At 42.8% G+C, this 24849-nt stretch overlaps 1 protein-coding gene and 1 long non-coding RNA gene across 10 annotated transcripts in view; one reads left to right on the forward strand and one right to left on the reverse strand.

The window, feature by feature from the left end:
• FGGY (FGGY carbohydrate kinase domain containing) overlaps window positions 1-24849 on the forward strand; it is a 301140-nt gene that overhangs the window by 135613 nt on the left and 140678 nt on the right. For 7 of the 9 annotated variants that reach the window (XR_003925915.1, XR_003925914.1, XM_030031900.1 and 4 more), the window contains exon 1: window positions 10925-11006. The gene's annotated coding sequence lies outside the window, so the exon portion shown is untranslated. Of the gene's footprint in view, window positions 1-2230; window positions 2371-10924; window positions 11007-17661; window positions 17810-24849 lie in introns of those variants that run through there. The other 2 variants (XM_041127624.1, XM_030031897.1) reach the window with 2 other exon arrangements.
• On the reverse strand, window positions 10644-19051 carry LOC115348749. Its single transcript, XR_003925917.2, has 2 exons — window positions 18626-19051; window positions 10644-10793 (listed from the first exon to the last, which is right to left on the reverse strand). It is a non-coding gene; the product is annotated as an uncharacterized LOC115348749 (long non-coding RNA).

Here is a 24849-nt window from a genome sequence, read left to right on the forward strand (position 1 = left end):
TTCTGGGTGGGAAGAGTATATTTGGTAGCCAGCCAGAGTTTTGTCAATATGAATATCTGAACCAGCTGCTTTTCTTGCTGTTCTCCCATGGTTGGATTAATCTGTTCTTCTTTATGTCTTTGTCTTTTGTCTTGTAACCTGTAGCTCGTGATGCTCTTAAGAATTTTACTGCCAGAGGCATCTATCACATATTTTTCTCTTGATAGGTGATTATCATTTTACTTCATTTAGTATGAAAACCCCAGCTCCTCTTCGGCTCCATTTTTTTGTTCTTGAATCAGCCTTTCCCTAGTTTAGTTCAACAAATCATACAACCAGCCTCAGCTGAAAGTTGCCAAAGCACAAAGGGGACATAGTAAGTTAAATTTGCCAAGGTGACATATCTCTGCATTAATTCTTGTTGATACTTCTGTCTCCACGGATGTCTGAGTATTTAGGAAACCTCATCTGGCATGTCCACGTAAAGTGGGGTCTAAAGATCAAAGCAGTAAATTTGTCCCAGATGAGGCAGGGCTTGGTATTTCAGATGGAGAACTTGATCTGTGGCAGACCCTCACTGGATGCCAAGGGAACAGCTCTGGGATGGGCTCGGCTCAGGGCAGGAGTGCCACTCCTGCAAGACGTGACTCACAGTTATTCCCACATGGGTTTGTCCTATTGACTTGAATGCCTGTTTCAATGAATTACTGGTTGAACCTGCTGGTAAATGTGGCGTATCAAAGAGTTGTGGAGCAATACCTTCCTCAGGCGGGTGCTTGGCTCTGAGCACTGCTTTGGAAGTGGCTGAGATCCGCAGATAACACTCACAGAGGTTGCGTTATTTCCGAGGCAGTCCTGCCTTGGTTTAGATGCAGTCCAATGCATCTTGCCCTGGAGCAGCAGAATCTAACAGTCACTGTCTGGGCTGTTTCACCCTTAGTCAGCAGCACTCATGCTTCATCACTGTCCAAACTGAAAATGTATTCATCATCGTCATCGTTTGTACACCTGTCACGATACTGCCTTCAGCTCTACCAGTATTTCCAGCCCAGTCCACCCATTTATCAGCTTCTTCCACAATTATTTCCATACTTCCTTCTGTGTCATAGCCTATATTCCTGGTGTGAACTCCCTGACTTTTTCCACCAGGCTCTGAGTCTTTGCGTCTTTAGCCTCTCTTAAATACGCATTTCAGCTTGTTTCTCTACAGAACTGAATTTCCTTCTACATGTATTAGGTTTTGTTCCTGTTCTCCTACCCGCTTTCTACTTCCCTATCTGTCCTTTGTGAGCTGAGGAACAATCCCTTGTTTAACATGCAAAGCGTGCAAACACATGCTAAATAATTAGGCAAATATTTTTCAATTGCTTTCATTGTGAATTTTATTATCATTGTTTTGGTCTTATGATGGAAAGCAGAAGCTGAGTGAACCAAGGTACCTGTCTGCGAGTGGAACTGGGACTAGACCCTGAATTTCTCAATTCCTGTTCAGGCTAGAGCACATGACTGTCTCCTCTGTATGTTCTCCCCTGGAAAATTTTTATTTACAGAAATAGAAGTTCTGGAACTTCATAACTTTGTAGTAGCAGTTTCTGCAGTATGCTCAAAAGACTGTTTTTTTAATATTCAGGCCACGCCAGCTACATTTCTGCTAAATCATAGGAAAGGAGATTGCTGTGAACACTGAATATTTCTCTACTGTTATATTTCCCACCGTGAGTTTGCTGTAGTTGCTACCAGGCTGTTCTGTTATTGGGAATAGGAGGGAGTGGCATAAGAGAAAGCAGTTCTTTTAAAATGTGGTGCACATTGGAAAGAGCCTCCAGAGCCATGCGTCTGGGAATTGCATTCAGGCTTGTGTTTTGGGGGCCGTTAATGAAGCATAGTCCTAATTTCAAAGGAGAGAAGGGACTGTGAAGCAGCAGATCTCTTTCTGTAGATGAGGCACAGAAGGAAACAGGAGGGGAAAGCCAAGGAGGGAGCTGCTGTAAGCAGTGCTGGTGCTCCAGGACTGGGCTCCCATCAACACCGAAGCAGCAGACTCAACACTAAGGCGCTGTCAGCTTTGCCCCCGCAGCTTGCAGGCTGGCTTCTGCTGCTTGGAGGACCGGCACAGCAGAGAGTAGCAGAGCTGGGTGCTCCAGAGGTACGGAGAGAGGGTTCACGGAGTGGTGCACCATCTCCTCCTGTCACGTGCTAACAGGGAACTGACAGTCCGCTTTATTTGTCATCGCTTTCTTTCCCTCTTCAGGTAAATTCACCTCCCATCCAGTGGCCACTTCCAAACCAGGGCTGAACATGCAATGCCAAAAAGAGGACAGAATGCTCCGGCAGACAGACACGCAGGATTTCCTCCCTGCTGCCCTTCGTCAGACTCTGCCAACTCCCAAGGTCAGCCCCTAACAGTCAATTTGTTTTCCTGAATATAATTTTAGAAAGAACTGGAAAGAGGGAAACCTTTCCCTCAACTTTCACTTCTGGAATGAAATAGTTTCTGGATCTCATTTCTGGAACAACAGTTCTGCTTGCTAAGAGGTCAACACAGGGGATTTAAGGGAAGAAACTGAGCTCTGACCCTCTGTCCAGACACTCCTGCAACTGCTTCTGCTGTTCATCTCCCTCACCCTGCTCAGGAGACGTTGGGAGGGGCCGAAGACATGATAGGAAGAGCCTGAACATGCTGTGCAAAGTAGCACATCCTCCAGTTGATCAAAGGGAGACTGAGGAATGCCACAGTGCTGGAATGCCATGGATCTGTGGAAAGACCTTCTGAAAAGAAGTGGAGGTGGAGCAGAGATACCAGGCCGCCTGGAAGATGGGATACCAAAGAATTTTGCTAGAGGAGGGCTTGGGCTGAGAGAGATGCCTGGCAAGGGGATGAATTTGCTGGAAATTCAGAAGAAGACGTAGGCACAATATATAGTTCTTTTGTGATTTAATCCAGAATCATTCCTTCTTTTCCATTTTTCAGAAAGCCCTAGTTCTCATGTCATCTGATTATGTGAGGCTCTCCGTCTTCAATTAAAAATAATTCTACTGGTTCTTCAGGTCACAGAGAAAAGCTTTGCACAGATAATCCAGTTTGAAAGGCTGAAGCCTAGAGTGCAAACTGCATCCCTTTGGGGCGATGTGTGCGTTTCCTAGTGGCATTCACTGTATTACTTTTTTAGAAGTCACCAAGAGCCAGTCAGAGCTGCAACACATATTTGGGTTTTTAGGCCATTGCACTTTACCTAAAATATGGTAGTTCTGTGGGAGGAAGATGGAACAGCCCAGAAATGGCATCGTTATGACACATGGAAGACAGTGATTCAGTTATTTCGCAGGTACATGGACTACTGCAAATATGCAGCTCATAAAAATCTTGACAGTGTTTAAAGAAGCAGTTTGATAGTGTCAGTCCCCTTGTCATCACGCCAACTGGTCATTCTGTTTTGCCACATAAACAGAGGGCTCAAAGAACAGGTGAGCACTTCGTTGGCCTGAGGAAATATAACTGTCTTCTAAGGAAGAAGCATTGTGCATGAAGCTTTAATTGACATTTCTTGATCTGGACTTGTTCTGTGAATGGGGAGAGGACCTCAGTCTCTGAGGATGCTAATCCAGCACTTCTTGCTGACCTCAAATTGACCTACATGGTTTAAACCAAACCGACGTACAAGTGACACAATTTCTGCTGAGAAAGTGCAATATGTGCCAACACTTTTAATATTACATTTTTTTCTGTCTGTTTAATCTAGTATTGATGTGAATGGAGGGAAAAAAAAGATGTACAACATATTCCTTGCACCAAAGTCTTAGAAAAGAAAATGTAAATGCACGAGTATGACACAAACTCCCCTTCTGTTAAGATGCACTCACACAGACTTGTTCAGGCTGCCAAAAGCATAGTTAGCCAACCTACAGCGTGTATATATGTAATTTACTGAAGGGAGGGGACAGGCCTAATTTATGCACTTGGCCCTCAGACCATGGTTTACCTCAATACTTTTCAATGCGCAAATTCTGTAAATCTTACTGGGAGAAAGAATGTCAGCTCACGCCAGGCTCTGGACATGCTGAAAATGTCGCTCGCACAGATGATGACTTGTGTTTAATTTGCTGTTGTGGATGGGCCTGAACCAAACTCTCTTGTTCCAAACATCTCTAAATTTAGGAGTTTTTGGCATCCCAGTCCAGATATGAGTCAATAGTTCTCTGTGTTCCAAAGAATAAGTATTAGGTTGCAAAGGTGGGAGTCGTTATGTAAATGGGATAATATAAAGGAATATCTGTATTAATACTTTTGTTATGCCTTGGAGCTAGAGGTTTGCCAAGGCTTAAGTGGACTCAGGATGAGCTGGACACATCCAATTAATATAAGTAATGTGACTTTTCTTGAACAAATGTGACTCCTCGGTGCACATTACAGCAGTTGAGTGTTCCAGCTCTGCTGCATCTGGTCCTCGGAGGTTTAGAAATGTGTATTCTAGTGTTGAAGCCTGCTCTTATTTTTTATTTTGTTTGGTACTAAATAAATGGGTACTGATTTTCAGTGCTTCTCTCAGGGAAGTAAAAAATATTGGTGTGTGTTATTGATGGATATACAAGCCCTAGGAAAAAGAAGAGAATATGAAATTAAGATTTATTTGTCTATATGCAAAGTGCGTGCATTGGACCTCCCATCTCTTTCCTGATGTCACTGCTGTACTCATAGTTTCTATATCATGTAGAAGTCTTATAAGGCTTCTCTCAGTGTAGCATCTGAATTTCTTCCACCGGTGTCATAATTAACATCCAACATGTTCTGCTGCTTCTCTCTCTTGTCCAGAGGAAATCCATATGTGCAGTTTATCATGGGGTTCAGGTGCTGGCTCAGAATGGGCAGGTGGAAGACGAATGCCTCGAGCTGTGCAGTTGTATTTTGCACTTTGAAGATGTACTGTGGCCTTTGGTCAAGTGTGCAGTTGTGCTCGGTTATAAGGAAAGGAAATGGGACTTCCTTCCACAGTCTCCTACAGAACCCTTAATATTATTTAAAAGTTTTGTCATTCACCTATCATCATATACCAATCTCACTCCAGGATGTCTCCCGAGTGACTGGGATTCACCACTGGCAGATAAAACGGGAGAAAAACAGTGGCACGAGGAAGATGATTCCAATCCCTCTTATGGCTTCCCAGACTGGGAAAGACAGGCAGTTCCCCCTGCTCCTCCACAGCTCGCTCTCTGGCTCACCATGATCTCCACCTCCTCCCACTGCACGGGGTCCCTAACTGGAATTGTTCTTTCCAATCCAGTTGTCCCTTGCTGCTGTGAACCATGCTGGTTATACTGCGGTGGAAGAAGCCAGGTTTGTCCCTTTTTCTATGCTGTCTGAAATGCTGTGCATTTTGAATTACCCACACATGGAAGCAGTAGGCAGTATAATGCAAGCATGGAGCAAGCACAACGTACTACATGAGGATCAGCTTAGCATGTTGGATCAGTGACACTTTGCAGCATAATACAAACCACTTATTCTTTTTCACAGCTGTTCTCCCAAGCATTTTAAGCATACATTTGCCCTCAGCATGCAGGAGATTTACGTATTTCACTTCCATTGACATGGTAGAAGAGACCCTCCTCACTTGCAGATTTGTTCTTTTAATAGGCATCCAGCACAAATGGGAATTAAGTACATGTGTGTGTCCAACAGAGAGTAGACCAGAACCAGCTGTAGGCACAAATAACTGCTTAGGAGGCCCATTTTTTTGTGCTGATTTGGTAACTCACAGGACAGCCAAATCTTCCTTTTTAGGAATGGGAAGAACAGGAAAAATAGAGGACCTCAGCTTCAGATCGTATCACGCGTGGAAGAGGAGAGCCAGCAGGGAAAGAACTCTCCGCATGAGGTTCTCCTCTCCCTGCTGGAGCAGCTGGAGCAAATAAGGTTCATCGTGGGCAAATGTGAGCTCATTCTGCCTCTACTCCAAGCTGGCAGAGAAGTCAGGGTGCTTTGGGCTCTGAGTCAATGCTGTGATAACTTGCTCGCGTGACTTACTAATTGAAGCTAGAGATACTTCAAGATACTGAACGTCTGTGGCATAGACGTGCTTCCCTCAGTCTTAGTTGACTTATACTCCAAACTATTTCAAATCATAAATCTAAGTAAGTCAAATGTATTGCAAATGGTAGAAGGACAATGTGGATTTGGGGAGAGACAGGTAAAGCTCTGCACGCGTTCTCACTATCGGGAGATGCAGAGGTGAGTCATCTGCGTTGTATGATGACAATGCAAGCACAAGGAACACAGTCCTCAGCAAAGTCCTTTTAGAATTAGCCACACAACAAGTTGAATTTTAAAGACAAAAGAAAATGGTATTAGGAGGAAAGAAGTGGCAATGACTGGAGCCCTTAATTTGCTGCCAATGATATCTCAAAGTAAGCAATTTCCCAGAGGGTTGTCAGAGATGTGAAATGAATTGTAAGAGCTGCTTTACAGGCATTTGTGGGCACACACACCTGCTTACAGCAAGGGAAAAGACAGTGCGTAAATGTCTGGAATATTACATAAAAGCTGTCTGGTAGACTAGGCAGAGCAATTAAAATCCATCTCGCTTAAACGAACCCTGAGTGCAGGTCAAAGAAATCTAATTTTTATTGTTCCTTAAGGAGATGTCTGTATAGGAGACAAAAGGGGGATGCGGCCGTCAGGTTAAAAAATCAAGATGCCTTTAAAAAATTAAATGTTCACAATAGTGCTACAGCAAGCTAGATAAATGATATATTACAGTGATGGTTTAAAACTAATTGATGACTAATGTTGTAATGCATTTGTAGCTACACTGATCTATTATATATCTTGGCCAAGCTGAAGGGACACTTCAAGGAGAAAAATTGCTAACTGTTTTAACCTGATGGAACTTGGGGAAAAAATAGTTACTTTAAGAGATAAATGGAAAGGTTGTGACCTCCTAATGTACATCTGGGTCTTGCAATGCAAAATCAAATTATCATTAAACAGAATGTGATCTGTGATGGAATTAAAACAACTACCAACCAGCACAGAAATTTCTGTAAAGGAATACAATAGTGCAGCTTGAGCCGAGACCATTAGCTAAAAAGCTGCCTGGCTAAAGAACTGGTGTAACAAGTTGGTATGGAATTGTTTTGCTCTAAAATGAAAGTTCATTTAATTGGAGACTGCAGGAAAAATGTAACCATATTTACAGCAATTTACATATGTAAGACATTCTATAAACATTACTTAATTAGTGTATAAATAATTAACAATTTACCCTAAGTTCTGAATAACGTGTCTCTCTGGCTCTTGGAGGGGAGACAGGAAGCCTCATTTTCCCCTCCTCATTTTTGTCATGCCTGAGGCTCATGCCCGCTGGGTTTTACCCTTACAGTTGGAATTCAGAGAAGATGTCAGTCAGGCTCTGCTTATTTTCACATCTAATTCATGCAAAAACCAGGTTTCCTCCTGAGGCAGTAAACTGGCCCAGATTTGCTTCAAAGTTTGGCCTAGGTTCAGTGAATGACTCATTTTAACTAAGGTACATCCATCTTCCTGGCTGAAACACAATATAGGAAGTGTTGTCAAAGAGCAGATACCCCCCCTAGAACTAGAGCTTACAGATTCAGGACCATAGAAACCAAAAGTAACAGCTTGTTTCATCCCCTGGATTCCTGTTACCCAATATTAAGGACATTGAGTGGGTGTAATAAGAACATCGTTACTCAACCCAGAGTACCAGTGTGGGCTTTCGCATGCTAAACAAGCTGCAAATGGCTGGGATGTATTGATGGAAGCTGAGCTGGGAGGAGTTGCAGTCAGTAAGCCTCCGCAGTCGTAGGCTCTGTGCAAAGTTCTGTGGAATAAATATGGCAACAGGTTACAAATGAAGATGACATCGGGGGCTGCTGCTAAAATATGGATTACCTTGAAAAGGCCACGTTTATAGGGCCAAAAATACCACTGAGATCCTTAGCCTTACTCTCAGCCTCTGGCTTGGTTCCCTTTTACAAGAGAGCAATCTGACAAAGACAACACCCACCACAGGTGACACTAATTTTCTTCTGGTTGAGATTAAGTTAATGTAGCAAGAACATGACCAGCCCGTGATATGGTCTGAGAGCAATGTATGTCTCTATGATAAATTAACCTTCCAGTGGGAAGGGAAATGCTTGCAATACCAAATTACAAATATTTTGTACTCGAAGGGTTTGATGTTCCAAACCCCCCAAAGCCTCCAGGTATTTAAACTGCTTCCTCATTTGCATTCATTTGGTTTTGGTTTGAAGCCCAATACAGGCAGCAGCTTGGAAAAATAGTTCTCTAGCTCAAGATGGAGCAGCTGAAGGCTTAATTCTAGAGGTCTTTCTTTTAAAGAGGGACATTACTCTTGGGTCAAAATTTTAAGTTATTCAGATCATGCTATTGGTGTCAGTTTTCAACAACATTAGAAACTCAGTGACACGAGTACCACTGAGCTGACCTAGAACATATATTTTCTCAAATTATGATAAACAGTCACATCCACAGCTCTATCTGGGATTTCTTTCCCTTCACTAACATATTAAAATAAAGCAATTCTAACAGATATTTTTCCTCCCATACCAAGGTGACTTCCTAAAGCTAGGTGCTGGGTAAATAATTCTTGGATGGGCATTTTTTTAAGGTAGAAAAAGCATACAAAATACCTTTAGATGAAACTTTGAGCTACCAGTTAATTTAAAAGCAATAAAGTAAGGGAAAAAACCTGAGTAAATTTGAAGCATGGCACTAGCCAATCAGATTGACTGTAATAGGTGGTTGAAAAGGATGAGGTTTTATTCTGGAAAACTTGCTTCGTTCAGTAAAAGCTTCTTCTCCCTCCTCTCAATTCCTAGAGCTTACCTTAAGATTTTGGTGGGGGGAAATTTGACTTACAGCAGTAGAATATACAAATCAACGAGTGGACAGAGCTAAAGCATCACTCCCTTTGAAGGCAGCAAAAGGGAGTACGTACAGAGGTGTTGGAACCCACTGGCTTCCCTCCCCAAACCCTGTCACCAGCTTAGCGGGGTCTGTACAGGCCCCTGTGCTCTGAGCAACCACACGGAGCTCTCACAGGTAGGGTGCCCGTCGTGGTGGAGTTGCGCCCTGCGCGCGGGCTTGCTTCTTCGCTGCTGACCCTGGGTGGCCAGGATTCCATTGAGGCAAATTTTTGCAGCCCATGGGATGATTATCTGCCCTCCTAATTGTCCAGTCCTGTATCTCGCAAGATGATGACTTTTCAGTGTGTGTTGTGATGATGGGGACGAGGTGTCAATTAGAAGATCTCATGATATTTCCATGACTACAACATGCTGTAGATAAGGAAACTCTTCCCATGTTTGGATCACACACAGAAACGACGATTTGGTCAATTCTTGGAGAGGGTGGAGTTATGTACCCAGCCTCGTACTCCTACTTCTGAAACAATCAGACATAAAATAGCCTAAAATAAGAGTGCAGTTACCGTTCATTTCCTTCCTCAATTTTTTATCTTGCTTTATGACAACATTTCCTAGCTGTGGCTGACAGAAAGGGCAACAATGTACAGTATTTTTTATTTTTGTTGTGTCTTGCTTTTTATTTCACTTTCAGTTTTTCAGACTGGTCAATGATTTAAAAAGTTCATTAAAGCTGTGATGCTTTTATCATTGCTTCAGAAAGACAAACTCCAAATCCAAAGGTTAGCAACCAGAATGTGATTTTAAAGAATGCTTAAAGCAGTTTCATTCTGCTGCTTGTGCTTAACACTGGAAGAAACTCTGAACTGCATCTGTCTTCTGTGCCAAAAGGTTTTTTAACTTTTGTACACATATTTCTATATAAGTTTTAATTTACTGATAGCATTTGATCCATTTGATTTACACTAAGGCTTTATGATTGTCAGATTAGTGTAAAAATGCAAGTAGGAAATTCAAAATGTACCTTTGATTGTTCTATCTTTTTCCATGTTCTTTCTAATATTATGTCAATAGTCTAAATGAGTTTTCGATGTGATGCACTGAACATTGTGACTTGTAAGAGAGCTCAACATTGGGTACATCATTTACCAGTTCACTGCTGTCGAAAGCTATTGCATCCTTCTTCCCTTTTGACCCAAGTCTGATTAATCTTTCCATAGTTTTGGTTCTGATATGGTTTTGAAACAGTGTTGATTTTCCCAGGAAGCTTTAAGAGCCTAGGCATCTGCTTTATGCTGTTTGGGCAGCTCAAACAACTGCAGAGGGAATGGAATAATCTCCCCCAGACCTCTGACAGCATCACATTTCCACTGTTTGCCCACACCCACCCACCCACACGGTGCCGGGTATGTGCAGCACTGGCAGGAAGAGCTGGGGAGACTCCTGTTTTCTCGGCCATGACCTATGATGCTGCATGATTTTAGGAAAGACCAGGTTAGTTCTGGGAGGAGGGAAGTGTTATAGCTCGTTTTCTCTGATTCTGCACAGAAGTTTTCAACAGCAGTGAGGGCATCAGTGTGTATATTCTGATTTCCATCTGTCATGCAAAGCACAAATCCAAAGCACTATGTGAGATCAATCATGCCCAAAATATTTAAAGTTACCTAAAATGTTGGAGAATTAATATATTACATTTTTCTCCAGAGTCCTGAGTGGTGCAGGCATTCTGTTAATCATATATTACAAGCTCAGGCAACACATTAAGTTTGTAAAATAGATTTATATAACAAAGATGAACCAGAATTAACCGGATCCACAAATGTCTTTCTACTCACAGCTGTCTATAATTGTTTCATTACATTTCTTTGGGTTTTATCCTGTTTTGCTGTGACCTCCTACTGGCAATGTATCTGTAAGGAAAGAAAAAAAAGCAAGACATTCTAATGTGTACGACGTACAAAATAAATCCTGTGACGTTTTCTAATATGTGAATATTCCTAAATGCCAGACTAAAACATCCCTCCAACGGTTTCTTTTACAGACTTTCCTTGTTCCAGAAACTTGGCCTGAGTTAGGAGGAAACCCCATAACTGTCCCTTAAAAGTTGAATTGCATCAGTGTGGGTAAGATGTTGGGCAAAATTCTTTAACGGTGTAATTCCGTGAAAATCAGAAATACTACACCAGGGCCGAATCTGCCCCATGGTATAAAATTACCTCCCTAGAGGCAAGACTTTTGGAAACAGTATCATATTTTAATTATAAGCAGACAATTTGTTTTGGGTTGTATACAGAGCATGAAAATCTAACTGCTATAGGAACTAGCTACATATATGGTGATTTTATTCCACTTTCTAGTGCTGTTTGGTTTATTTTTGTATGATTTGCAGGTGGCTAAATGATCCTATAAACTTCTTTTTACGTACTTGAATAAGCCCCTGTTGAATTTAAGATTTTAAAATATTACAGTGCTGGCTTTAGAACATCATTTATACATTTTGCAATGAGTTTTAAGAGAAAGGCTGCATGTTGTTTATAAAATGGGAAGTCCAGATTCCAGTTAACAATCTTACCCTTGGAGAACAGACAATTATATTTTTTACGAATTAACAGATGCTGACGGTACTTTGCCGCCCATGACTGTGTTCACTAGTGTCTGAATTCAAAGGGCAAAATAGGATCTGTCTGTTGTAGAAAGTCCCCGGCATGGCACCAGGACATGCCGCTTGAAGTGTGCTTGAGCTTTCTTCAACCCTTCTCCACGCTGACTGGATTTTGGCATCACTGTATGATATATCACCACTGTAACAAACCGGTTCACGTAAGCTGGTCATATTCTATGGAAAAAGTCTCAAAGGGATGTTGCAGAAAAATATTTAACCTCTGTTAGTTATTTTTCACGAGATGTAAGGTATTGAGAAATCTGAGGAGCTTGACAGATTTTCACAGCTTGGCTTGTGAAATTCATTTCCAGCTTAACAGATTGTGTTTTCACGATTTTGCACGTCTGGATTTTGGCATAGAGCTATGATGGAAGATGTCTCTGGCAAATCTGCCTCCCAGACAGAGCGGGGCAGTATGTCTGCTCCTGCTCAGCGAGGAGTCCAGTCCGGTCTGTGAGTTGTAACCTACCTGCCCTCACCTACATAGTCTCTGTTTCAGAAGGCAAAGGCTGCAAAGCTGTAGTTGGCAGTGACATCAGTGATCTCAGGAATTACTAAAATATAAATGTTAAAGTCATATTTTTAATATTTAAGGAGTGTAAAGGGATATGCAAAAGTTGCAGGGGTATCTGTGCTGTGTGTTCACAGACTGATCCTGTTCTGGGGAGCAAACAGAACATTTTCACATGCCGGCAACACGATGGGTACAGCAACAACATGTGCAAAGATTATTGAGCATCCCCTCTGCTACACCGCAGCAGTGGGCTTCTCTTCAGGCCAAGCATTTGGGCGGGGAGGGGGTCTTCTCCTTAACCTAATCTGTGGTGATCCAGCAGTCTTCCCAGAGGGAAACCGGTTGATGAAAACATGACTTTAAGCCAGAATTTTTTCAGCATTCACACCACAGAAGGAGTTTATAAAGGTAGGAAGAGTCGTGTACGTTCTTCCTTCGTGTATCGCTGTTCGGCAACAAAGTAATCCTATTTTCCCACAAGGATCACATGGTGTCACAGAACTTCACTTATTCTTATGGCACGGGCAGTGCGGTTTTGAAAGAAAAATCCCCGTGCTGTCTGGAATGCTTAACTGTTGGGTACCAGAGTCAGAAAACATCCTGCCTGCCATGAACGTTAGGAAAACAGAGCAGCCCTGACCCAAGTGCCAAGTGGTTTTTTGGAAGGCTGACTCCCCTGAGAATAAAGGATATTGGTACCCAGCCAAGAAGGCAGGCAGGAACAGGCCCTGGGCAAGACACTGGAATTTTGGTGGAGCCTGAAATTTTGTATGCTTGTTTGTATCACGTTCTGACTTTTGTATTCAAAGGTGAGCTACCCAAAATGTAAGGAAATGGGCCACAAAAGGATAAAATCTGAATTATTTTTCTAGCTATATTTAGAGCCGTGTAAAACAGGGATTTCCCTTTTTGGCTGCTCTAGTATCTAAGAGTAACTTAATATCTCTGTTAAAAACAGAAAAAGTTCCCCAAAGGAAATTTCCTTTTTTTCCTACTGTACAGTCAAAAATCCCTTATTGTCGTTGCATAGTATTCAATTGGTTTTTACTTCCCTATTTCCCTGTTTGAATGAATAGTCCTAGTCTAATGACTCAGTAAGCATTTCATCCAGAGTATTCCCCAGTTTCTATTTCCTATACCAGTGTTATACTGCTTCTTAAAAATGAGATTGAAAACCACCCTCAGGTGCTTGTATTAACTGCCTAAGCAAGCACGTGTTACACGACCCTTTATAAATCTTTTCTTCCCTGCAGTTGTTGTGCTCATCAATACCTAGGCAAGCAGAATTTTTGAATGCTCAGAGATCCATTTCTGCTTCTGTAAGTAAAACAATTTGCTTATCTGCGTGTTTTGTTTTGGTAGATGGATCAGTTTTAGATGAAGTTTTCTGCATAGAAATTCTTGAAAACGCCACACATAAGTGGTAAAATTGCAAGTGAGGAGGAGATTGTATATATAGATAGATTTTATATTATTCATTTCCTCTTTATCTTAAATTCAGAAAGTTTTGAGAGAGAATAGGTCAGATACCTTTGTGGCTTTATTTCTACTGTTGCAAAGCAGCTCAGTAGCCAGCATGGCTACTCTCTAAGCTTCCACCTCCTCTGAAAAAACTTAGGTAATGTGAAGTTGTCCTAGCGATGCTACTTATGCCGTCCTTGGCCTCACTGAAGGCTAGTGGATGAGAATATGTCCTGACAGTCTCTCTTTTATCTGTGCTGAAGTTTGGCACTGAACCTGCGTAAGAACTTTTTTTTTTCCCCTGTGGTGGTAGTTTCAGTTATCAATATGTACCCACGCTTTCTGATTTGGGGCCCAAAAGAAAGCCTCAAAGCCATTTCGGTTCAGCCTCTGGGGTTGAAGTGCGCCCCGCTAGACTGAAAGATCTTGTCTGGTATATTTGAGAATCCTGAATCACTGGATTCAGAAATGCCAACAATTTTTGCGCTCACTTATTTTTGCAAAATGCCCTCTTGACTGCAAAGCTAGGCCCAGCATTTGCATTTCCCAGCACGGCGATGGTGGGCAATTCAGCAAGACATTCTGCATGTAGTTTTCTACTAGGGCGTCTCACTTGTGTACATGCGCGCTCCTGAAATGATGGTTTGCACTAACATTTAACAGGAGGCTGGGATGCTGGGCCAGAGCTTGCATCCAGGGAGGCCAAGAGACGTTTTTGTGTTGATCTCAGCGGAGCGGGACTGGATCTTTATTTCCTTGACAAGGCTGGAAAATGTTCATTCTGTCTCTTTCCCCTTCACACACATATTTTCTTTTCTTTATAGAATAAGTCATTTGTCTTTATCTCACCATTCACCTCTCTCTTTGATTGCAGTTAATGGAATTGTCACCTTTATGTACTCATGTTCCATTTCTCAACCTGTCTGGACTTTGGCCTCCAAAGGTTACCACTGCTAGTGAAGTAATATGATTAAGTGAGTCTTTTTAGACAGATTTATGCAAGATTTCTTCTCCAGCAAGTGTCACATCTAGTCTAGTTCTGCAAAAGAGAATATTTCAAAGATGCCAACTGTCATCTAAAACCACTAAATTGTTCTGCAGTGCTGGTTGAGAGGACTGCAGGCCATCTCAGAGCAATGCTGATTTACGCTACCTGAAGCTGTACCCCTACAGCTTGAAATACGGGCTTTTGTTAATAATGAAAAAAAGAATGTTCCTGTCTCACAGAAAGCACATTTAAAATGGAATTTTCATTAGTTACTCTGTAATGAAAAGGCAAAAGGCTATATTTTAAGTGAATCTGTCCAGAATCTTGGAAAAAGAGGGAGGTTATTTGAAGCGGTAATATCTGAAGCAGAACTACAACAGCCACACTCTAAACAGAAAAAAGTGGTCTTGTGTTCCATTTAAGGTACATATATCTACAGGATATTTTCAAGTTTATAGAAAGATTTTGAAATTATAGAGGATTCACTGCACGCGTCTACTTTTCTTGCATTTGGTATGAAGCACAAATTAATCACCATTATTCTGCACTAATATAACACCTCTTAACCCTCAGCTTTCAGAATATTTCAAAGGAGTAATGAATTAAGCCTCATGTGGTCTCGGGAATATGTGATAATCTAAACTTTGATCTTTCGTTTAAAATAAAAGCATTTTCAGGACTTTGGTTTTGGAGGCTGGAGATCTTGTAACAGTTCTTGAAAATATCTTCATTTGTCAGCCCCTTGGAAAGAAACCATGTGAGTGCTAGAGAAGTGTAATGAAATGGAAAAATGCGTTAAGGAAGAGTTAATACATTTGTCTGTACTTAGACAGTTTATTATTTTTTTTTCCTGCTATTTATTGGAGCAAAAAGACCTGGATAAATCGAGATACTAATGTGATATATGTGTAGAAAAGGCAAAATTGATCCCTGTCTGTAACTAAAAGGGTGCATAGGGAATTATTATTGCCACTGTCAACTCACTAGCAAGACATCATTTTGAACATTACACATTATGTTGGGCTGTGATCACACATGTTCAGAAAAGATGAATTCTGACTGAAACAAGTGCAGAGAAAGCTTATTAGATAATCCAAAACTTGCTGTTATGAAAGAAAATGTAAACGGTTAATGTTTAACTTGGCAAAACAAAAGTTAAGAAGGGATGTAAATGGTGTCTGCATATACACTGTGGGAGCAGAACTAGCATTATTTGTATTAAAAGAAATTGTCAGCCATCTATGAATATACAGAGGACAGAAATAATGATATTTGGTTTTAATGAACAGAGGAATAGGATTCTGGAACAAAACAGCGAAGAAGGGAGATAGTTGGGAGGGCGAAGAGCAAGAGCTATAAACGGGAGCTCAGCATGTGTACGGAAGGGTTTATAGGATTTGATTGTCAGCGAGAGTAGAAGCACACTCAGGTCCATTTCTCTGGGCTTCATTTTACTGCTTTTCAGTTGAACAAAACATTTTGGTATATCCACAGTTACAGTACTTTGTTTTGGGTCACTGAACTAACGCGAAACAGCTTGTTTGTGTCTCTGAACTTAATACTCTCTGTGGTGCGCTTCCTTGGTCAGAGTGGTAGCCTTACGCTACGATTTGTTCCCATGGGCCAGGTGCCCGCGTGCCTGGGCCGGTCTGACTCAGATCGGGACGTACACGTCTCAGAAGAGAGAAATTTGCATCCCACTACAGGAGGTGCAGACCTCCCGGGGAGCAAAGCAGAGCATGAGAGCACACGCTCCCACCGTGCAATGAGCTGACTTGGAATGACACTCAGGAGGGTGGTATCTATCTATTCAAAGAAAAACATTTGGACCAATGCAAGAAAACTCCAAATACTTCAGTTTGGGTCTAATGTCCTTTCCTACCCCGCCTAGACACAAGGTATTCCCAACGGAAAGTCGATTTTCACCCAGAAGATTTCAGTTTTGTAGAAGTAGTGTTTTCCATCAGAAAATCATTCCAACGGAAAATTACTAACTGGTTCTAATACAAAGTGACTAGCGAAGCTCTCAAAATGATTCAGTGGCAAAGCTGGAATGAGAACCCACAGCTCCTGACCACGAACCCTGTGCTCTAACCACGAGACAACACTCATCTTTCCCTGAGCAAGGTTGTTCCTGCAGTATTTCTGCCTGGGCCAAAGTGGGAAAACTCTGAAAATGTTGCAAGAGAGCTTTTTGCTACACGATTTCCTGCTGTAGAATATTTGGGGGATAACGGGAAAAATCCCCGGTGGCTCCCTGGGGCCTCTTCAGAAGTGTTTGGACATCATGGGAATGTGAGGGTTTCCATCCGCTCCTCCCTACGTGGGTTGTGGAGGGAGGTGGTGGGGTCTGGTCCTACCCACTGCTGCAGCGCGCAGCCACTGCTGGCCGGTCTCTCTGTTTTCAAGGGATGCATTTGAGGGGATCCTACTGCCCTGCCCTGTCCTCCATTTTAAGCAGACCTTAAATAAACTGAGGGTTTATTCCTCACATCAGGAATGTTACCACTTTTCAGTGAAACTCCCAAACGGAGTAACCCCGTGCAGCAAATCTAACTCACGGCCTGCAGTCCTGTTTTATTTATTTAAGAGGCGATTATATATTTATGGGTCAAGGTGGGGGATGTCCTCAGTCCAGACATACCCTTCTGCTCCTTCCCCTGTATTTATTCTCCCCTTGGCTCTCGCTGTGGCTTCCTGCACCGCTTAAATGCAAAATGCTCCTGCAACCCCCAATATTTCTGCAGTCTTGTAGGACAGCAGGGCTGCGGCTGAGAAATACGATTTGGCAACAACCCCTTCAACGAAAAGAGCCAACCCCCCTCCTTGTTTCTGTTTTATTCGCTTTTAAATAAAGGAGAAATACGATTCCCTTTCCGAGGCAAAAATACTCGGTATCAGTTGAATTCCTGACAGGGCGCAGCGCACTCTCGGCTTTCCAGGGCAGTGCAGCTTGACAGCTATGCCTAACACACAGCAGATCCCTTTAACAGCGCTGGGGGCGAGAGCTCCACGCGCGGGCCCCCAAATGCAAACCAGATGCCGGCACCGGCCGGCTCAGCCTTCAAAGGCGAGCGGGGGAGGCTCGGCCGCTCCCGCCTCCCCTTCCCCGCCCCGACGGGGAACGGCAGCGCAAGCGCGGCCGGGCCCGGGGAGGCTGGGCAGGGGGGGGGGGGGGGGGGGAAGAAGCGCGGCGGGCTTCCCGGCAGCGGCCGGCGGTCAGGAAATTGCCCTGTCAGGAAAAGCGCGGTTTCTCTAGCCCGCTCCCTGCGCAGCTAATATAGTGTTTCAGTTTGGACAAGTAAGTGACTGACGCTAGCCAAGACCCGGTGGCGACTAGCCGCGGCCGGGCGGGCTTCTCCTCAGCGAGGCGAGGCTGGGCGCCGCCCCTGAGGGGAGCGCGCTCCCTCAGCCCCGCGCGCGCCGCCGGCGGCCGTTAACGGTGGCGGCTCGGCTCGGCTGGGGCCGGCCTGCCCAGCCCGCGGTGACATTCAGAGAACTCCTTCCCTGTTCGTGAGGTGCTGCTGGTTGAGAAACCTTGTCGCGTTTGCGGTGTTCGTTTGTTTTGGTTTGTTTGTTTGTTTTTTTAATTAAACAACCTGCGATGGCCGTGTGTGTAACACCCATCTCCGGCCTGTTCCGCAGGGAACCCCTCTCGCCGCACCCCCAAGGCCGCATGCAGCTTGCCCAGGGCGTTCGTTGGCTGCGCGATTAAATTGTTCCAAAGTCGTTTCAGAGCCTGGTTTTCGCGTCGCTGGTGGGGCATTATAGGATTTACATTGTAGCCTCCCAGCCTGGCTTCCCAAAGTTTGCTTTTACTGATGGTTCTCAACAGCACAGCCTATATATAACGCCTAAATTTAACGAGAACGGGTCTGCCCTTTTTCACGGTCCCTTTGCGTTGACAGGCTCCAGGCAGCACAGGGGGTGCGCAGAGCCTGGGGAGGCACTTGAGATTTTGCAGGGTTGGGGTAGGCATGTCCCTTCCTCCCAATGCCTCCTGCTGCAGGCGGCGGTGTAGGGAGTCACCATTTTCCTTGCTGCCTTTCCCTGAGCTTTAAATGGCAGCGCTCGGGTGACCTGACGTGGGCAGGTGGGACATACATCACTTACGTACTTGCTTAATCCTCCAGATCCCTGGGAGATTTCCTTAAATGTATTTCTTGCCCTTACTCAAGTTGGTAGTTTGCAGTCTTGCGGCTCTGGCACAGGTATTGCTGGCAGCGGTGTCCTCTCGCTGCTTGCTTCCATCGCTGCCTCCTTCCTCCTCTTGCAGCTCCGTTTTCTCGCACCTTTGCAGCACTGTCTCCTTTGCATGGCGGTTGCTCCTGCGTTCTCATAAAGCTTGTGGGCTGGCATGGAGCCCACCCCAATAACCTGGTGGAGTTTACTTGTGTTCGGCTCCAGACCTCCCTGTAACGGCCGTGTTCCTCGCTAGTGACGTGCTCTGCACCGTTTAGGAACTGGTGACCTTGCAGATTCTTTCTCTACTGAGGTGCCTGGGACTTGTTAGCTAGTTTAATAAATTTAGCATCAGTGCCTCTTCTCTGGAGAACACTTAAATGTCGGGGAAGGAGAGGAGAGGGCTCTCTCATCTCTTGAGGTTCTTAGAAAGTAATAAACAGACTCATTACTGTGAAGGTGGTCTCGTTTTTCATACTCATGTATTCCCTCATCCTGGAAGATCATTTGCTTAATTTATTGAAATTAACTTTTTTCTAAATGTACTTAAATATAGTACAAAAACATACTGAAATTTTAAAGTGTGTTTAAATGTTAATGGCCCCCTTTCCTTCAGGAATATGTACTTGCATATGGTTAAAAAAAAAAAAAAGGCAGCTTTTTTTTTTTTTTTTTTTTTTTTTTTTTTTTTTCCTGGGAAGGGTGCCTGGTATAGGAGGATGAAAGAGGAAAACAGGGGGAATTGGGTTCTTGTAGGTACAGCTGTTCCCAGCTGTAAGAATCAGGGCAGAAATAAATTTAGAGTGTCAGGAGAGACTAAATAAACTAGTACTGTGCTGGGAAGTTTTTATGGGTATTCTTAACCACTTTTGTTACTCTGTCCTGTGTTGCTAACAGTCCTACAGCTAAGTTATCATTTGAAACTGCTGGTTCTTTTGAAAAAGTCATCCTCTTCCCAAATAAGGGCTCTTAGCCATTTTGTTTCTTGTACTTCCTCAATAAGTCTGCCTTCTCTCTTTCCATAAGCCGTTCTTCATTTAAGCATTCTTTTGATTCTGTTAGAGGTTGATCTGTTTCCTGAGAACTAGTAGATTTACAGGAGAGGATCAGAACAGCTCTCTTGCGAGTTCCTGTTTTGGATCTTGGGCTTTTCTAATGACTTAAATTGAATTTTTTTCCCTGGTACCTGCCATTGCAATATCAAAGAGCCTGGTGTGCAAAATCAACAGTAGTGATATGGCCTTGACAGAAAGGTGTTTCTGAGCTTCATTTTCAAAGGGAAGTCTCTGGTCAGCATTGTCTGGCTTTTTGGCTCGTGTTAATACCTTCTGGTTGGTGCCTTGAGCTGCCTTCGGTTTCCCCTCTGCATTTCCATGTGTGAAAGGGAAAGTACGCACACTGTTCATAAAATAAAGTTTGAAAATTTTGTGACCTTCAGCTGTTTGAGGCTAGCAAGCTTATAAGCCCTTGACTTCTGGTATGTTTTGAGAAAGTCATTGAAGGGAACTTACAGAGAGGTGTTGGTCTGATACCCTTTTCAGGCTTGTCTTTGTAGGAGTTTGAAATTATGAGACTGATTGGATCATTAAGAAGGCAGATTTTGCATTGATAAAAACAAACCAAAGAAACAAAACCCTCCAGCTGTGTATGTAGGGAGAAGGAAGAGAACTCACATGAGCAGATGTGATTCTTCCTTCACTGTAAAAAACAAAGGGATGTAGACATGTTATACACGTACGGTCTATCTAGATATCTGATTTTTGTGCAGAATTTGTGTTACTTTTAACCTAAGCTAATGTGCAACCTCACTTCCTCTTCAGTAGTTGTGACAGGAACTTCAGGGCTAGTGTTTTTGGAATTGCAGCCCAAATAAATGTTTAATTTTAAAATTACAGATTACTTAGGGCTGTCATTCTCATGCTCTTACTATGCAAGAGTGAACAAATACTGTATAGTAAACTGTGGATTCAGCTTATAGACACATGTTTGCTTCTGGGCTGAGCATCTTGAAAGAAGTGGTTTACAGCATGTCTTTAAAAATTGATTTCACTGTTGCATCTACTACTGGCCTAAATGTTCCAGTATCTGCCAGGAGTAATTATAGACAGTTGGTTCAGATGTTGCTTAAATGTGTAAGCCTTGATGGGAAATGCAGTGGATTTCAGCCAGAATGCTAATTTTGATGTTTTGTAATTTCATAAAACTGTGAACTCGGAACAAATTATTTTTATACTGATCTGCTGATACGTAATCACACAGCTAGTGCCAAATTCAACCTTGATGTAGCACTGGAATCTACAGATGTGATTAGAGTTAGAGTATCAGCATTAACTAAAGTTGGCTAATTTGGTATCCACAGTAGCATGATGGCTTTATTTACCCAGGATTCCAGGTAAGTGTATGTACCCTGCACTGAAGTTCATGGTGCTGAGGCTGGTTTGCTCCAGGAATGCAATTTAAAGCTAGTGTGTGTGTGTGGTTACATGAACTGTAATTGTGCCTTCTGAAGTGCATTCTACTCCAGTTATATTTTATGATTTAAACAGATATTTTGTAAATTAACATTATTGTGCTAGGGATGTGTTTACTGTGTGCTGCTTTTTTTTGTGTTTTGTTGTTTGTTTGTTTGTTTATTTGTTTCTCCATTCCCATTACACCTCAGAAGAGAATGAAAAAATACAAAAGTCACAGTACAGGAATCTGCCTCTCTTACAGGCAATGAACGGAGATTGTTCTTTCTGTCCAGCATGGGGTAGGTTAAAGTGACAGAGACATAGGAATAAGAAAGATCTTCCTTAGCATTAGTTTAATAAGCTGATGGATCCAACCACTTGGATCCATCAGTCATTTTGGAGCCTGTTACCTCCTTTCAACTAGTCATGAAGCTGTTACAGCTAGAATTTATGTAATAATCAGATGGCTTTTTTTTCCACCTCACAGTCAATGTAAACAAGATAGTGTCTTCTTTCAGAGCTTCAAGCATTCTGCAGAGTCATTTGGGACATGTCTGTCTGCCAGATCATTAGCACAGCCTTTAGGGATGCACGCAGCTGCGGTGTCAGAGGAGGGAATAGATCTAAATAGATTGGTGTGCATGAATTGTATTGATTGCCATTTTCAGGGTACAGAGAAGAAAGGGTGCTGCCATATACCCTCTTAATTCCTTAGGTTTCCTGAGTGAGAATTGTGTCTTGGCATAAACTGATCAACATTTCCTCTGTTTGAAAAACTGTAGGTTATGGCAAGCATTCAAAATCCTGCAGACGTGTGAATGCACCTGTGACGTTCACAAGTGTCAAGAGTTTAATCCTAAACTACTAATATGGCTGGGAGTTGTGCCACTGACTTTAATGGATGCAGAATCAGACCCTGCTTTTGAAGTGACGGCCCAGTCCAAGCAGGGCCAAGACAGCCCCAGAGGGATTTGGAGCTGTTAGGTTTCCCCAGTAGTGTGAGTCTTCTCATCTCATTTTGTGTGTTCTGGTGGCTCTTTGCTCAGCCTTCCTTCTTCCTGAGAGCTCCTCTCTGCAGCTGTTTCCTGCGGTTCCTGGTATTAGTTGAGCAGTGAGGCAGAGCGCGCTGAACTTCTTCCTTGTGTGCGGCATGGTTACAGGCTGGGGAACAAATGGGGCAGCCCAGTTGTTTACCACTGTCACACTGATAATCTTAGAGTGAGAGAGCTGGTCTGTCTGTGGTGTCACAGGCTGTCTCTGACCAGGCAGCCTGGCAGCTTTGCGAGGCATGCTGTGACATTAGTCTCATGCCTGTTGCAATGCAGAGCCTATCAGGGCATGCAACAACCATGTGGGTGCCTTGGTCTTCCTTCCAAAGAAGATCACGGTGAGCGGTAGCCTTAAGTCTTCTCCGAGCATGTAGTTGGGAGGAGCTCCTGGGTTCCTCTGTTTAGCCATACTTTGAGGGTCAGTGTTTTGGGAACTGCCTGAAGTTTGAAATCCCTGGCCTTCCATAGCCACCTCTCTGCTCCAAAGCAGCACCTCTCCTTTGACACCAACACGTTATTTTTCTGCTGTGAGTGTCTCTGAGCAATATCTCTACTTGCCCAAAGCGGTATTGGGATCATTGCTTGCTGCTTATTAATACCTACTGCACTGTATGATGGTACTTATTATTGCCACATCCATGAACAGTCAGAGAGCAGAAAAATGCTTTTTGATTTACCTGACCATGTTAAGGTTGTGAGTTCAGCTCATCATCCATGGTCTGTAGATAGCTGCAGTAAGCCTTCTGGGGATGACTGAGAATGCAGCGTAAGCATGACTGCATGGAGAAGGTAAATACGGAGCAATTGCTTAATGTCTCCTCTACCTCAGGAGCTCAGGCCCATCAAACAAAACTAACAGGTGGCACCCTCAGAACAAATGAAAGGACTTTTTCTTGCATTGTTTACACAGAACTTTATAACTCACTACCACAGTAGTTTGCAGTTACAAAAATGTCCCTGGATTCAAAAAAAGCACAAACAATTTCAGAGAGGAAAAAGCCTTCAAGGTGTGCTAATCTTAAAGATAAAATTTCTGGCTCAGGAAGTGCCTCTACAATAGATAGCAGGAGGAGGAAGGTGTCTTGGGGAAGTATTGCTGGATGAAAAGGACAGGCATATCTTTTCTTATGGCTTTTGCTCTTTATGGCAGGATACTGTACTAATTGGACCTTTCATCTGACCCAGTGCAGCCATGCTCTTCTCTTTAATCAGGGTCCAGAATGCCATTGCTCTTATTTGATCAATGGTACTATGGGCTGTATCTGCCAGTGTGAGTTCAAGGGAGAAACTGGAAGGAGAGTGTAATTTTTCTGTTTTAGTACAAATCTCTTCTAGAGCAGATGATAAACAACTCTGTTGTAAATTTAAGAGCCTGATATTTGTTGACACTGGTCATGCTGACATCTTTCTGCTGTTCATGAGTGAAATATCTATGTAGGCAGTAGAAGCTGAAAATAAATAAATTTTGGATCTCATTTCTTAGAAAAATTTGCTTAGTCGTTTTCATTTCTCCGCTAATTAGTTATACAAGGATAAACCAGGATATGTCTTGCTTTATATCAGAGCAGGTGGAAGTAGTTTGGTCTGAAAGTATTTAAGATAGAAAAGAGAGAATTAAAGGGCAGAAGGCAGCGATGAAGTAATGGCTTTGTCTTGGACACTGAGAGAGGGTGGGAAAAAAAAAGATACGGAGAGACATTACAGAAGATTAGTACATAGTGAATTATTTATAGAGAGAAAAGGAGATACTAGAAAGTAGTAGAATATTTTCAGTCCTGTGGTGGGATTTACTGAGACTATGTTACGGTGTTGGGGGGGGCAATTGGGAGGGTTTTGGTGGAACAGTCTAGGTACTATGGGACTGGGAGTTGGGGTCTGATTCTACTACTAAAATGAGGTCCCTTCCACTATTTGAAGCTCTTTTTCCTTGTTCTGAGATGTGAGAAAGCTCCACAGAATTTACCGGAGAATGGATAAAATAATCTAGAAGTGTGTGGCTTTTAGTGAAGAAGCATACTTACCAGCTTGTTTTTTATTTATTCCAGTTTTGTTATTGTTAACACAGTCCTCGCATTCCTAAGACAGAGATCTCCTGCATGTACGTGTTTCTGTTTTGGGAAGGGAAAAGGGGAGATGAGGTGTGCTTTTGTTGCTTGTTTTTGTTTTGTTTGCTGTTAGGTAGCTGAAAAATAAATGCTTGTTGATAGTTATAGCATAGTCCCTTGGGCATTTAAGGGTATTATTCTATATTAGTATTGCCCTTCAACACAGCATTAGAATTCCCCATCTGCTCCCACTCTCCCACACAGACATGTGCCTTCTTTGTCTCTTCACATCCAAACAGGAATTAAAGATCCTGGAAGAGGAAAGGGAGTTCACTGTCTTCAAGAAGAGATTGCCACTCTACCACCACCACCACTTTTGTTAGTTTACTGTAACTCTAGAAAGCCAACAAAGTGCTGAATTTCCAATATAATGTCAAAAATGCTTCTTTAGTTTTATCTCTTCTACAATTGAAAAGCAGCTTTTATTTAACATGTTTAGATCTTTTCACATTAATATTATGAAGCCTAATTTGAGCCTGTTAAATCTTTTTCTCAGTAATCCATAGGAAAGCACAGCTGCACTACTAAAAACATACTGTTTATCCATGATCG

The sequence above is a fragment of the Aquila chrysaetos genome, chromosome 12, assembly GCF_900496995.4.
Source record: "Aquila chrysaetos chrysaetos chromosome 12, bAquChr1.4, whole genome shotgun sequence".
Taxonomy (NCBI): domain Eukaryota; kingdom Metazoa; phylum Chordata; class Aves; order Accipitriformes; family Accipitridae; genus Aquila; species Aquila chrysaetos.